Raw genomic sequence first — 12,438 nt, 5'->3', positions numbered from 1 at the left:
TGCGTGAGGATTCTTCTTTTCAGCAGCCACAGATTCCCAAGGCGCCCTTCTCATTAGGGTCACAAGCTGGGCTTGCAGCTTATCCACTGTGGGTTGCTAGCGTGTGGAGGCAGACAGTTGTTTTCATTAGATTTTGCTGCACAACAAACCATGCCAAATCTTGGTAGCTTAAGTGACAACAATGTATTCTTGTCCTGATTCTGTAGCTGATGGCAGTTCTGCTGGTCTGAACCTGGAAGATCAGCTGTGGATTAAGTAGCTGTGATGCTGGACCCTTCTATCTCCACGTGGTCTTTCAGCCCAGATTTCTTTATGGCATGGGGGTTTCAGGGCAGAGTATTTAAGGAAGGAAGAGAGTAGAAGAGGATTTGTGGAGTCGTGGAGTTTGATTTCTTTACCAGGAATTCAAAGTTTTGTTTGAAAGACCAATCCACCTCCCTCTACTGCTCGCTCCAACTCCCCCTACCAAATTGTCAGATGCATACAGTGGACTGTAAATATGTTGGCTGTAAATATTCTGGAAAGCTGAGTGAGTAGCTATCTCACCTCTCTAGTGGAGGCATGCAGGGAAAAGGGGGCGGGAAATGAAGGTGCAGTGTGTGTCCCTGGCCTGCCAAACAACGGGCTATAGACAAAAAGTCTGGAGTCTAGCCTTCCTGGAATTGAGTGAGGAACATCACAGGCACCCAATCGATGCTTATTTATGAATGAATGCCAAGAGTGGGTGTGGAAAGGACAATGGGATGAGGCTTCTTACCCTTGGGATGATCTTGGATAAGTCATTTTATTCTCAAAATCTGTTTCCCTTTCTGTGAAAAAAAACATTACTGCACGGGGTTGTGTGGACATTAAATGAGACATTATATGTGGAAGGAGCCTCAGTAGGGCCTTTCCCCCTGAAAGGTGGGATGGAACCAGGGGTTTACAGCTTAACATAGTTCCCAATGACCAAAGGCTTGCTGCAGGCTGGGCTCCGTGCTAAACCCTTTGTATCCTTTTCTCATTTCCTTTCCACGATAGCATTCCCATTCAGATGGGAAAACTGGGGATCATAGAGGCTTTCAGAGGTACCAGCTGGTAAGCAGAGACCACGGACTCAAACCAGGTCTGTTGGGCTCCACGCATGTGCCCCTAACCACCACTCTGAATTGCTTTTACAGAAAAATAAGTCAGTACAGAGCTTCCACCATCAGCTTGCCATCGTTCTGCCCTCATGGGTCAGTAACTCAGCCAAAGCCAGACTGGAAACTGCCTCCATTGCCTCTGCTGTCCCTGCCCCTCAGCTGGAAGTCGCCCACGGGAGCCAGCTGGGGTCAGCCTCCCCCGAGACCGACTGCTCCAGCAGGAGTGGAGTCCTACCAGGTTAGCAGAGCGGCTTCCAATTAGACATCATCTCCTGCCCAGGCAGGAGGCAGAAAGCAGGCGGCACTCAGTGGGGTGCAGGCAGTTAGAGGGTAATTAGATGTGGATGTGGAACAGCTCCCTTAATGAGGAGGCTGCTGTGGGTGAGGGACACGCAAGAGAAGTGTCACTTCAGTCACCTGCCACCACCAGCCTCTGGCCCTGGGCAGGCTGGGGAAGGAAGAAAGAATTCACATTATTTGTGGTCCAGGCTCTGTGCTGGCTACAGGGCTTCTTTATCCTCGTGTCACCCTCCCGAGGGCGGGAGTAGCATCCCATCCTGCAGGTAAGAACACTGAGACTCAGGGAAGGAAAACACCACTCACCCCCTCCAGGGCACACAGGTAGAATGTGGCAGATAAAGAGGTGAAAAGGTCTCGATCCCGAGTCTGAGTCCTTTCTCCTCCAGCACACTGCTGGCCCCATGCTCTTCATCTGCTCTCATGGTCCCACACTAGAGCATCTGATGGGTGCTCATAGCTGACACCAAATATTCAAATGATTCCTCACCTGGTATGGCAGGGCTGTGACCAGCTAGAACACACCCAGGCCTTCTGGAGGCCTGAAGCAGGGTCCTGGAGGGCCCTGGTTGTGGCAAGCATTAACCCCTTGGTTGCCGGATTGTAAGAAGGATCTCAGGAGAGGGCTGGAGTGGCTGGAACAGCTGTGGTGGTGAAAACGCTCAGGGGCTGGTGGTGGCAGCTTTTAACCAATGGGTATAAAAGAATCTCAGTCTTTCATCACCGGCATCGCTCTAATAACAAACGCATCTCAAAAGAACCTTCATCCCCTATCGGGTCTACCCTTAGAGGTGATGTTTGCCACTAAGCCAGAGGGCCGCAACCGAGGAGGCTGTTAACAGCTTCCTGCTGAGCTCAACCTGCTCTGCACCCAGAGCTGGCACCCAGAGCCCAAGATGAGTGACTCATGCCGTCTTCCTAGAGCAAGCAAGAGAGGGAACAGAGACTTCCCAGGCGGGAGCAGCCAGCCACAGGGAAGCCCCCATCTGGCTGAGGCAGTCAGTCCATCTGGAAAAGGGGAGAATGTGCCAAACACTACAGCAGCTGTGCCCAAGGCAAGTTCTGCAAATCCAAAAAGTTGTCCTCAGCAAAGAGGGTTCCTCCAGTAAATCTGTTTGGGAAATACCACATGCCCCACGCTCCCTCGGGACAGTCACAGCCCGGATCGGCGTATTCAAGGTTCTGAGAAATCCCAGGGTAAAAAGGCCTTCTGATTTGATTTAACCTCACATTTTCAGGACACTTGTAACCACAGAGCCTGCCCTTTGTTTAACCCTAATGGGACTCAGAGGGCATGAGTTTACCTTGGGATGCAGCCTGGGAAACACCATTATACACAGATCCCTTCTTTGATCCCAGCAACCCAGAGTTACCTCTTGGTCAAAACTAATGCTGAGGATGGGTCCGTGTCCTGCTGGCAAAGGGTGAGCAGATCCAAGGGAAAGGGAGGTAAGGTCTGGGGGAGTGGGTGCTGATCTGTACTCCAAGGGCCCCCAGAAGTGCTCCTTTATTTCCCCTGCATGGTGTCCTTCCAGCAAATAATCAAAGCCAATCCACAGGCTGGGAGGTCAAGCAGGGCTCAGCCCTCCCTTGAGTTGGAAGAGAGGTTTCAGGCTGCAGCCCAGCCCCTGAGCACCAGGAAACAGTCCTGTAATGAACTCCATGTCTGTGTCCTCCCAAAAGTTATCTGTGAAGCTCTAACCCCCAAGGTGATGATATTTGGAGTTAGGGCCTTTAGGAAGTAATTAAGTTTAGATGGGATAATAAGGGTGGGGCCCCCACCATGGAATTGGTGTCCTCATAAGACCAGAGGAAGAGACACCAGGACTAACTCTCTTTGTCTCTTTCTCTCTCTCTCTTTCTCTTTCATGTGAGGTCATAGTGAGAAGATGGCTATCTACAATCAGGAAGAGAGCTCTTACCAGGAATCAAATCTGCCAGAACCTTGATCTTGGACTTTCAGACTTTAGAACTGTAAGAATTCCTGTTGTTTAAGCCACCTAGTTTAAGGTATTTTATTATGACAACCAGAACTGACTAAGACGAGTAGTCCCCTGGTCCCAAGAACTCTGGACTAGAATAGACATAGTTCAAGTACGGGTTTCACCTCTGACGTGCTGTGTGACCTCAGCAAGTCACTTAACCTCTCTGAACCTCAGTTTCCATCAGTATAATTGGATGATAACACTTAGATCAATAATAATGACAGCCACACTTACAGAGCACTAACTGTGTGCCCTGAGTGTCTGCTCGGTGTATAACCTCTGCCCTAGATTCTAGCCTTGTGTGGAGTGGATGTCCCATGCTGGACAGATCATGGGCCTGTCTTAGTCTGGGTCTCCAGAGAGCAGAGCCTACAACCGAGGCTTAGCTGTGAGTATGTCATTGGAGAGTGTGATGCAGGGACTGGGAGCATGTGCTGTGAGTCGGGGCTGGCAATGGTGATGAGCTCTGAGCAGAGTCAGTCCATCCCATGGGACTGCCAGGAGGACTCACCCAAGGAAGAAGGAGGGAGCGTTTATCACAGACTCCACCTCCCACAGGCTAAGAATGCCCCATGGGGCAGTGACTTCCCCTATACTTCTAGGCTCTGCATGTGTCTCAGTGGTCCCGTCGCGAACCGGTGCCCAGCCCAGAAATCCTTGATTTTGCTCTTCTTTTTGACACCTCAAATCTAATCTGTCAGCAAGACTGCTGGCTCTTCTCTTGAAACATTTCCAGAATGACTACTGCTGACCACATCCACTGCTCCCGCCCTGGTGATAATCATCGGAATTACCAGCCTCCTAGCTGGCCACCTGCTTCCCCTCTTGACCCCTCATTCTGCCCAGCAATCAGCCATCTTTTCACAAGTAAATCAGAGTGGGTCACTCTGCAGCTTGAAACCTACAAGTCTGCAACCTACCTTCCCTTCACACCTGAGAACTGACCATGCTGAGCAGGGCCCCAAATCATACAGCCCCAAATGGGTCAGGTCTCGTTTTTGTCACATTTCCCCAGGTCAATCCACTCTAGCCACACTGGATTCCCTTCCCCCTCAGCCCACCAACCTCACGGCCTTTGCACCTGCTGTTTCCTCTGCCTGGAACAGTCTTCTCCTGGTTCGTTCGTTCTTTCTTTCTTTCTTTCTTTCTTTCTTTCTTTCTTTCTTTCTTTCTTTCTTTCTTTCTTCTTTCTTTTTTTTCTGAGATGGAGTGTCGCTCTGTTGCCTGGCTGGAGTGCAATGGTGTGATCTCAGCTCACTGCAACCTCTGCCTCCCAGGTTCAAGTGGTTCTCCCACCTCAATCTTCCAAGTAGCTGGAATTACAGGCACCTACCACCACACCCAGCTCATTTTTGTATTTTTAGTAGAAATGGGTTTCACCCTGTTGGCCAGGCTGGCCTTGAACTCCTGACCTCAGGTGATCTGCCTGCCTCGGCCTCCCAAAGTACTGGGATTACAGGTGTGAGCCACTGTGCCCAGCACCCTAACACATTTTCTAGCACACAAAGTAGGTGTTCAAAAAAAACTCAAGAATGAGTGACTCTATTATTATAGAATTAAATTCTCTTTTTCTTTTTACATGAATGAGGGAACTAGAACCCAGAGAGGGTGAGTGCTCAGCCAGCCACACACAGTGAGTTCCTGCCCACTGAATGGCCCCTCCTACACCCCATCCACTCTGCTCCCTGGTGGCTTGTTGGCAGCAGGGAACTGATTAAAACCAATCAGCCGACTGACCGGGAGAATCCAGGATGTGGTGCTCCAGGTGGCAGCTGGCATGGGCTGAGACTGTGGGTGAAGGCAGAGGTGTGTCTGTGCTGCCGCCACGAGCCAGTGGGGGAGGATGGGGAACCATGGGGTGCATGAGTCACAGGATATTGCTCAAGATGACAACAGACAAAAGACAGACTAAAGCCCAGGAGACGACCAGGGGTTACTTTTTAAATCAAGAACTCTACAGATTTCTGCTAGGCCAGGCTCAGGCAACAGGGGTCAAAGAATCTAGCTGGGAATTTTAAAAGGAAGCAGGAAATTTGTTTCCTGACTATTGGCAGGAAGTGTGAGCAGGAGTGGTTTATATTTGGAAAGAGAAAGGTAAGGAGGGGGACCTAGGGGGTCTCTGTGGTCTGAAAATGCCATTGGCATGGCCAGTCCATGTCTCTGAGCTCAGCGTTGCCCCGTCTCCCGGGAGTGGGGATGGACGTGGTCCCAATGCTGCACAATTTGCATTTTGTTTTTGTTTGTTTGTTTGTTTTTTGAGACAGGGTCTCGCTCTGTCTCCTGTACAGTGGCGCTATCTCGGCTTACTGCAACCTCGGCCTCCCGGGTTCAAGAGATTCTCCTGCCTCAGCCTCCCAAGTAGCTGGGATTACAGGCACATGCCACCAAGTCTGGCTAATTTTTCTATTTTTAGTGGAGACGGGGTTTCACCATGTTAGCCAGGACGGTCTCGATCTCCTGACCTTGTGATCCACCCTCCCCGGTCTCCCAGAGTGCTGGGATTACAGGCGTGAGCTACTGCTCCCAGCCTGCATCCTGTTATTCACCCTCTCTCAGCCTCAGTTTCTTCATCTGCCACAATGAGGAGAGGGCAGCCCACCACCACCCCCTCCCCAGGTGATGTGAGATGTCAGTAGACCAGCGTGTGACGTGCCCTGCGCATGACAAATAGTAGCTTATGATATTATTGTCATCAAAGTCTCCGGGTGCTGTGAAAGATAGGGAGGTCAGAAAATACCTTTCTGAGCCCGTGACAAACTGGGCCTTGGACCAGCAGGCAAGGCGAGGAGGAAGTGCCAGGCAGAGCCTGAGCAAAGGCTCAGAGGCGGGACGGGGGAGCTTATTTGGGCCACACAACTGGCAGGTCCTGATTCTTGATCCACTCCCGACTATGACTTTGGGAGGCTGACTGTCTGTCCTGCCTCCTCCTCCGCCTCCCCATGGCTGTCTCAGTGGGAGTCCCAGGGAGCAGGGTGAGGGTACTGGGGAAACGAGAGGCGGGTTTTGGTGGCTCAAGCAAGTGGCAGTGGCAAGGGTCAGAGCGGACAGGCTGTGGTCCGGTTAATCAGCCCGGACACATCTGATGACTGAGAGGGGACAAGGACAGTCCCAAGGAGGGGCAGGACATCCTATCTCTCCACCTAAGCCGGCTAGATTTAGCGAAAACAACAGACAAACAAAAAACAGGATGCCCAGTTAAATTTGGATCTCAGATAAACAGCAAGTAAGTTTTTAGTGTAAGTGTGGAGAAGCCAAGACATACTTCTACTAAAAAATTTATTGTTTATCTGAAACTCAAAAATTAGTCATTGTTTATTCATAACTGGGCATCCTGTATGCAGGCCTAGAGCCAGGTTGACAGTGTGGCCTTCATAACCTGGGTACCCTGGGCCATGCCTGAGACCATCTGGACCCCTCAAAGTGGCCCCTGTCATGCCCCAATGGAGCTCAAGGGCCAAGGTCAGACCCAGCCATTTCCCACCTTCGACCCAGTATCACATCACCCCCATTCCTTTTTCTTGAGATGGAGTTTCACTCTTTCACCCAGGTTGAAGTGAAGTGGCGAGATCTCGGCTCACTATAACTTCCGCCCCTTGGGTTCAAGCCATTCTCCTGCCTCAGCCTCCCTAGTAGCTGGGATCATAGGTGCCTGCCACCACGCCTGGCTGATTTTTGTATTTTTAGTAGAAATGGGGTTTTGCGATATTGGCCAGGCTGGTCTTGAACTCCAGACCTCAAGTGATCTGCCCACCTTGGCCTCCTAAAGTGCTGGGATTACAGGCGTGAGCCACTGCGCCCGGCCACCACCCCTATTCCAACCCCCACATGTTCCTGCCTCCAGAACTTTGCCCTTGTCGTGCCCCTGGCCTGGAGCACATTTCTTTCCCTGTCTCCCTACTTAAGTCTAACTCTCCTGCCAGATAGAACTTGCTTCGGTCCTCACCCCCTTGACCTCCCAGGTGAGTTCACTTGTTCTTAGTGTGTCTTACAGCCCTGAACCTTCCCTTTGCTGCATACAGATGCCAATCTGTTCACCTGTGAAACCCTCTGGTTTCCGTCCACCCGTCTTGGCCCCAGTCCCGGTGTTAGCAAGGACTCCGGCCATTTTTGTTGTGTGAATGAACAGGAACTATTCCAGGAAATGGAAGGAGACTGATAGGGAAGGTCTGGAGCACCCACGTGGTCACCTCACACCTCCCTCAGATAATAGGACCTTTACCCAACGGCTGACCTGATCTTCTGTCTCCAGGGAGGACAAGAGCCCATGGCCACGGTCAAGGGGACAGAGCTCGTGAGGGAGGCTGAAAGCTGACATCCCAGCTCTGTACCCTCGCCATTGTTCACCATGGGCAGCCCTCGACTGCCCTCTGAAGCCCTGCTGCCCCCCTAAGTAATGCTGACTGCCCCCCCCCCCCGCCCCAGCTCTGCCTTCCATGAGTCTTGTCCCTGAAAACCTCATATCCTTTTGAGAGGGACATTGGCCTGCCCTGCCCCAGGAGGCTGTGATCTCTGGACAGCCATAGGCAGCCAGGGCCTGTCCATCTTCTGTCCCAGCTGCTCATACAGTGTCTGCACGTAGCATGAGCTCAGTGGTTAGCGGTAGGGTGAATGAATGAGTAAATGGCACGTTTCCTCCACATCGTGTGAGTCTGTCGTGGACCGGGGAAAGGGAGAGAGGCAGCAGCAGCAGATGGCCATTGGGACAGGAGTAGGGACTAAAAAGGGAAGATGATGAGCACAGGGAAGGAGCCTGAGCCACAGGCATGCTGCTCTACATTGATGTCATCTTGAACCAAACCCAGGAAGACTGGCTTATCACAAATTATGTCTCCCCAGGCTAGCATTATCATCTGATTTTGAATAAATTATAGAATTAAGGGGCGGGACTGGGCCTGTCCTATATTTGGCTCTGGCATATCAGTGGAGCCAGTGAGTGTCGTCTGGGCTTGTGCACGCAAACCTGATTAAGGTCAGTTTGGGCAGGAATGTGACATGCTCCCCCAGATGGCCCAGGATCTCACAGGCAGGAGGTGGAGAAAAGGAGGGACCCATCAGCCTGAGACACACGCACCTCCAGCCGCTAGTTTCCATTAACTCAAATGATGTAGCTGTGGTTGGTGGGGTCGGCACTGGCAGATGCTGTGTTGACAGAAGGTATTGCTAGCACCTCTGATGAGGACCAGATTATGCCCAGCGTCCAGGGAGGTTGGGAGTGTGTGCAAGGGAAACCAAGGAGGTGGGAATGAATACATCTTGTAGAGAAAGAGGGGGAGGCTGGGAAGTGGGAGAAGCTGGGGCGGGGGCTGCGGTGGTGTGAATGAGAGCAGGGCCTCTGATTTCCCTTTCAGCCTTAGCTCTTGCTACCTGTAGAGGACATCTGGTGTTTTTGTCTGCTTAACATTTATATCCTTCCTTCTGGAAACATCATTCTGATTTGGCTTTGAGAGACTACCCTGCCTCCACTCTCAGCCCATGTAGTCCGGGCAGGGCTGACCCCACCCCTCAGATTCAGGGGCGGACCCAAGTCTCAGCCTGGAGTACAGCCCTGAATGCAGGGTCTGGCTCAGGGATGGTTTGGCATAGAAGCTGGGTCAACCAGTGTCAGCCCCGAGACTGTGGTTGGAATGACTGGGACATCAATATTTTTTCCCCACTGAGACTGAGGCAGGGAGCAGGGAAGCCCTAAGATGTGGCTAGGCTCTGTCTCAGAAAAAAGTCAGTGCCAAAGAAAGAAGAACAAGAAAAATGGAACAAGAAAGAAGAAATTGAAATGACATAGTTTGAGCACCTGGATCCAGCTGCACCTGAAGCTCATCTCTTGGACTCTTCCAAAAACACAAGCAAAAATTCCCTTTGAGATGAACTTCTGTAATGTTCGCCCCTCCCCACAAACCTGATTATTTTTAGTCCTACACTTGCACCATATGAGCCTAGTTGCAGGTTCTCAGAACAGATTGAACACCACCCCCTCCAGATTGTTACTCAGGCTGTAACCTCTTCCAGGAATGCCATCCCAGTCTCACAGTCTCCTGTTAAGATGCTACTCTACCCTTCACTCAAATGTCACCTACTTCAAGGCGCATCCAAAAATACTGCTGTCAAGATGCTTCCCCTTTCACGCTCCCAGAGCCAACTGGGTGGACCTTTGTTATAGGGCCCAGGGCAGTGGAGCTGAGGCTGCACCATGTTTGTATTTAACCTTCTCTTCATTGAGACCAGCACTGGGCCAGGAGCTTAACAAGCATGTTCTCTGTTCATCTGCACATCTGCTCCTTGAGGGAGTATCTTTACAATCTCTCTCCCGCTGGTGCACCGTTGACCCAGGGAGGCTGAGAGGCATGCTTCGTGTCCAAGGTAAGAGCCTGGATTAGGCCTGCAGAGCTCCATCTCTGGCCTGCTATGTCGTGCTGGCCTCTGGCCTTGTTTGTCTGCCGGGGTCTGTCTTCCACCTTTTACTGCAGTGACCAATGTGAGAAGTGGAGGGCTTAAGAGTGTCTGAACTCTGCAGTCACCCTGCTTGGGTTCAAATGCAGGCTCCACTTCCCAGGAGCTGTGTGACCTTAGGCAAATAACTCCTCTGAGCTTCCCTTTCTTTTTTAAAAAATCAGAATAAAATACACTTAATGTAAAACTTACCATCTTCACCATGTTTAAGTGTATAGCTTAGTAGCATTAACTACACTCGCATTTGTACACCATCACCACCACCCATCTTGCAAAACTAAAACTTTGTACCCATTAAATAATGACTCCTCATTCCCCCACATCCCAGGCCCTGGCAGCCTCCATTCTGCCTTCTGTCTCTATGAACTTGACGACTCTAGGAACCTCACATAGTAGACTCCTACAGTATTTGTCCATTCGTGACTCACTTATTTCACCTAACATAATGTCATCAAGGTTCATTCGTGTCATAGCGGGTTTCACTTTCCTTCCTCTTTAAGGCTAAATAATATTCCATTGTACGTGATCTCTAAACTGAGGCTAGAATTTATCTCTACAAAATACCCATTGGTATAGGCATGGCGGCCAGCCCTCTATAGCCCGGAATGGGCCAGAAATCAAGAGGAGGGCATCTCAGTTGGGTAGGGCACACACCTGCCAATGAGAGGGCAGAGTTGTGTTGAGGCATATCATCTCAAACGATTGTCCACAGAGATGAAAAGAGTGGGAAGGGTTCTTTGGTTTGCCATGGGAGATAGGGTGCCCCTGCAGGCCACTCTCCATTCCGGTTCCTCTCCTGTCTGCAGAATGCCTCTTCTGAGCCAGGAGCCATGCTGGGAGCCATCATAGTCCTCGCCAGCTCTCTCCCAAATGCCAAGGAAATGTTCATCAGAGGAATGGCAGGGCCGGGGGGTGGGCAAGGAAAGTGCCAATCCAGAAACTCTTGGCCGAGCCCCCAGTTTCAAGGCAATGTTGCAACCTCCCCCCAGAATCTGCAAGGCGTCAGTACTGCAGGGAAAGGAAATTAAACACCCAGTGCCAGTTCAGGGGAGCTGCTTGCGGGAATGCCAGGGAGGAAGGATGCTTTGGGCCCGGAGACTGGCTTCTCAAAAGCCCTCCTTTGAGACAGGGCTGCCTCTCCAGATTCATTCCAGCATCTCCTGGGCAGTTGCATGGATGGAGCAGGCCCAGATCTGGACGCCATGGAGGGCAGAGAGAGGAAGGGAGGGAGATTCGCTACTAGTTACCCTGGGCCCGTTGTCAATGTTTGGTCTGTCAGATGCCAGCGCTGGAGATGCCATCCACCTGTGGGATTCTGCGATCCTGGGCACCATCCAAAATACCCCTTTCCTCCTTCACAAATGCTCAAAATTAGATCGACTCACTCCCCAAGCAGGTTAGGAAGAGAAGCTGGTGAAGGACTGGTGGCTTTCGGGAGTTACCCAGGTTGGGGGGACATGCCATTCTTGCTGTAAATGAGAAAGATGAGCAGGCTAGGAAGTGCCTGCCACAGTGACCTCTCCCCACTTCTCCCCCATTATCAATGGACGCACCACCCCCTGCCATGAAGGTCGGATTATTGTCGCCAGCTCTCCACTGCCTCCCTGTCACAGAATGACAAGTCCGCACCCTTTGCCATGTTGGGCCTGGCCGTGGGCCTTGCTTGGGCCAATGGAATGCAGCAAACATCCTGTGAGGTTTCAAATGTGTTTACATAATTTGGTTTGGCCTCATGTGCTCCTGCCATCTGCCCTGAGAAGAGCATACCGCAAGGGGCAGCAGGAAAGCAGGGCTCCGACCTGAGCCCAGCCCCGCCCCAGAGCCACACCCGAGTGAATGGAGCAGCGAACAGCTGAGTCCTGGCCAACTTGAGACCCAGAAGTGAGAAAAATAAATATCTGTTCCTGTGGGCCATTGCAATTTTGCTGTTTGTTCTTCAGTATTATTGCAGCAAGCGGGACTAATACACCAGATATAAATACACACACGTGTGCTCAAACAACACGAATGCAAGTTCATCCACAAACATATGCCAGATGCATATCACAGATACACAAACTACAAAGCACCTATGACTCCCCCCTCAGGCGGGGAGCCTGGACTGTCCCGTATGTGTGTCACTAAATCACACTAGTGGTCTTTGCAGGAGACCCTCAGTGGGCCTTACTGCTAACCCAAGGCTGGGATTCTGTGCCCTTCTTTCTTCAATCAAGAGCCTGGGGAGAACTGAGGGCAGGGCCGTGCCTGGGTCGTCTCTGTGTCCCAATATGACCCAGGCAGGGCTCAGCACACAAAATGTGCAGTTAGGGATTGCTGGGTGGACACAATCCAACATCCTACTGGGCATTTTCTTTCCGGAGGTTGGGGACCTTGGAGCCCCACCAGATCTGGAATTCTGGGATCCTCTTAGCCTATGCTGATGTCAGCAGGCTGAAGGGAGGTTGCTTAGCAGATGGGAGAGCTATGCCAGATGTCAGAGATCCAGCCCCAGTCGCAGCTGCTGCAGCCATGGTGACCCTGCCTCCGAGCCACGCCTTGCTCCTGTCCTGAGGAGCCCTGGGGACCTTTGCTGACATTCTGGCTTAGCT

Source organism: Aotus nancymaae, unplaced genomic scaffold (assembly GCF_030222135.1).
Source record: "Aotus nancymaae isolate 86718 unplaced genomic scaffold, 86718_ANA_hifiasm-v0.15.2.pri h1tg000059l, whole genome shotgun sequence".
NCBI classification, from domain to species: Eukaryota; Metazoa; Chordata; class Mammalia; order Primates; family Aotidae; genus Aotus; species Aotus nancymaae.
The sequence above is the reverse complement of the archived record's forward strand: the minus strand, read 5'-3'. Positions refer to the sequence as shown.